A 3,533-nucleotide genomic window follows, 5' to 3' on the forward strand; every position below is an offset into this window, starting at 1 on the left:
AACAGTGTGGGGAAATGGTTAAAGAAGTAATAGAAGAACATTTCCCAGAACTGAAGTCCACAAGTCTCTAGGTTGAAAGCTTTGAGGGTGATGAGTACAATAAATGAAAACAATCTGTATCAAGGAACATCATCATGAAATGTACAATACTGGGTATACAGAAACGATCCTAACTGCTTCTAGAAAAAAAAGAGCGGGGGGATCGCTCACACAGGCTTGAGAGTCAGGACGGCATTAGACTCACACAGAAGCACTGGATGCAGGTAAGTAAAGCACTGGTAACTTCAAAATGCAGGGCTAGTTTTTATCCTAGAACTTTATGCCCTCTCATATTTTCAGTCAAGTAGAAGAGGAACATTTTCATACAAGCAAGAACTCAAAATGTTTCCAAGAGCAAATCACGAAAAAGGAAGATACAGCATTTGACAAAAATGAACTCCAATACAGGAAAGTGACAAAGAGAACTCCCAAGGTGACAGCTGTCTGTCAGGTTTGGAGAGCTGCCAGTCCAGACTGCAGGAGAGGGCGGACGGCATTTGCTGTCCAGGAAACAAACAGCCTGGTGTTTGACAGATCCACTGCAGAAAATAGAAAGAGAAAAACCTCTGTAGGTTCAAAGAAAACAAAGCGCTTTTCCGCGCTACCTACAGAGGGGTCCATAGGGCGTTGTTCTGGATTCCCGTTGTAACTTAAAGGGAAACTTTCACAATGTCTGGAGACCTTGATGTCCTGCAAATGAAGGAGGTGGATGTCCTTAAGTTCCTTGCAGTAGGAACCCACTTAGGTGGCACCAATCTTGACTTCCAGATGGAACAGTACATCTATAAAAGGAAAAGTGATGGCATCTATATCATAAATCTGAAGAAGACCTGGGAGAAGCTTCTGCTGGCAGCTCGTGCTATTGTTGCCATTGAAAACCCTGCTGATGTCAGTGTTATATCCTCCAGGAATACTGGCCAGAGGGCTGTGCTGAAGTTTGCTGCTGCCACTGGAGCCACTCCAATTGCTGGCCACTTCACTCCTGGAACCTTCACTAACCAGATCCAGGCAGCCTTCCGGGAGCCACGGCTTCTTGTGGTTACTGACCCCAGGGCTGACCCACCAGCCTCTCACGGAGGCATCTTATGTTAACCTAACTACCATTGCTCTGTGTAACAGATTCTCCTCTGCGCTATGTGGACATTGCCATCCCATGCAACAACAAGGGAGCTCACTCAGTGGGTTTGATGTGGTGGATGCTGGCTCGGGAAGTTCTGCGCATGCGTGGCACCATTTCTCGTGAACACCCATGGGAGGTCATGCCTGATCTCTACTTCTACAGAGATCCTGAAGAGATTGAAAAAGAAGAGCAGGCTGCTGCTGAAAAGGCGGTGACCAAGGAGGAATTTCAGGGTGAATGGACTGCTCCAGCTCCTGAGTTCACTGCTACTCAGCCTGAGGTTGCAGACTGGTCTGAAGGTATACAGGTGCCCTCTGTGCTATTCAGCAGTTCCCTACTGAAGACTGGAGCGCTCAGCCTGCCACGGAAGACTGGTCTGCAGCTCCCACTGTTCAGGCCACTGAATGGGTAGGAGCAACCACTGACTGGTCTTAAGCTGTTCTTGCATAGGCTCTTAAGCAGCACGGAAAAATGGTTGATGGAAAATAAACATCAGTTTCTAAAAAAGAAAACAAAGCAAATGAAAGAAATAAGGGAGGCCGTGCGCAGTGGCTCACACCTGTAATCCCAGCACTTTGGGAGGCTGAGGCAGGTGGATTATCTGAGGTCAGGAGCTTGAGACCAGCCTGACAAACATGGAGAAACACTGTCTCTACTAAAAAATACAAAAAAATTAGCTAGGCGTGGTGGTGGGCGCCTGTAATCCGAGCTACTTGGGAGTCTGAGGCAGGAGGATCCCTTGAACCTGGGAAGCGGAGGTTGTGGTGAGCTGAGATTGTGCCATTGCACTCCAGCCTGGGCAACAGAGCAAGACACACCATCTCAAAAAAAAAAAAAAAAAAGATAAAAGAAATAAGGTAAAAAGTCCAAGAGGAAACAAATTTTGTACAAATGAGAAACTATAATCACAATCTATGATTTGGCTCAAAGAGTACTTTAGCATAGTCAATAATATTTACACTGACAACTGACTTAACTAAAAATTGTGATAGAACTACATAGGGAAATGAACTTGGGGCAGGGAATATAAGAGAATGAACACAGGCTGGGCGCGGTGGCTCACGCCTGTAATCCCAGCACTTTGGGAGGCCGAGGCAGGCGGATCATGAGGTCAGAAGATCGAGACCATCCTGGCTAACACGGTGAAACCCCATCTCTACTAAAAATACAAAAAATTAGCCGGGCGTGGTGGTGGGTGCCTGTAGTCCCAGCTACTCGGGAGGCTGAGGCAGGAGAATGGCACGAACCCGGGACGCGGAGCTTGCAGTGAGCCGCGATCGTGCCACTGCACTTCAGCCTGGGTGACAGAGCGAGACTCCGTCTCATAAAAAAAAAAAAAAAAAGAGAGAATGACCACAATATGAAGATAATATAAAATATTTAAAATAAGTAAATCAAGAAATATCAATAAATGCCTATAGTGAAGATGCCAGAAGAAATAACTCTGAAGAGATGAGAGTGTTTGTGTTTGCAGAGCAGGAAATGGCAAGGGATGCACAGAGACTACTTTTTTTTAGTAATCTAACTTGAAAAAACTGTATATTTATTATGTTTATAAAATTAAAAAAAATTAAACAAAAAAGACATACCAATCATCAAAACCATGGTTTTCAAACTTGTTTTGTTAGCGGAATGCTTTTTCCCCCCAGGAAAATCTATGTATTAATAGAATAAGAGCACAGCTCAACCCCAGCATCCCCCAAGTTCTTAGAAACCACCAACTCTGAAGATTAACCTATTCAGATTCCCTCTGCCCCCATTGTAGCTACTAAATCCAACATGAGTTTGAACTTACCCAAAGTTACATGGGTTGAGTATCCCAAATCCGAAAATCTGAAATTTGAAATGCTCCAAAAATCTGAAACTTTTTGAGCACAGGCATGATGCTCAAAAGAAATGAGCGTTGAAGCATTGTGGATTTTGGATTTTTGGATTAGGGATGCTCAACAAGTATAATGCAAATATTCTAAAACTGGGGGGGAAAAGCCCAAATCCAAAACACTCCTGGTTCCAGCCTTTTTTTCTTTTTCTTTTTCTTTTTGAGGCAAGGTCTCACTCTGTCACTCAGGCTGGAGGGCAGTGGCGCCATCTTGGCTCATTGCAACCTCAGCCTCCTGGGTTCAAGCGATTCTCGTGCCTCAGTCTCCTGAGTAGCTCGGATTACAGGCGCACGCCACCATGCCTGGTTCACTTTTTTTCTATTTTTAGTAGAGACGGGGTTTCACCACATTGACCACGCTGGTGTTGAACTCCTGATCTCAAATGATCTGCCTGCCTTGGCCTCCCCAGCACTTTGGGAGGCATGAGCCACCACGCCTGGCCTGGTCTCAGGCATTTTGGATAAGGGGCACTCAACGTGTGCAAAGTGGGGCTT

General features: G+C 45.3%; 1 pseudogene; it reads left to right on the top strand.

The window, feature by feature from the left end:
• The first annotated feature begins 696 nt into the window (after positions 1-696).
• LOC101059476 (small ribosomal subunit protein uS2-like) lies at positions 697-1,656 on the top strand (annotated as a pseudogene).
• The last annotated feature ends 1,877 nt before the right edge of the window (positions 1,657-3,533 follow it).

Source organism: Pan troglodytes, chromosome 14 (assembly GCF_028858775.2).
Source record: "Pan troglodytes isolate AG18354 chromosome 14, NHGRI_mPanTro3-v2.0_pri, whole genome shotgun sequence".
Lineage (NCBI taxonomy): Eukaryota > Metazoa > Chordata > Mammalia > Primates > Hominidae > Pan > Pan troglodytes.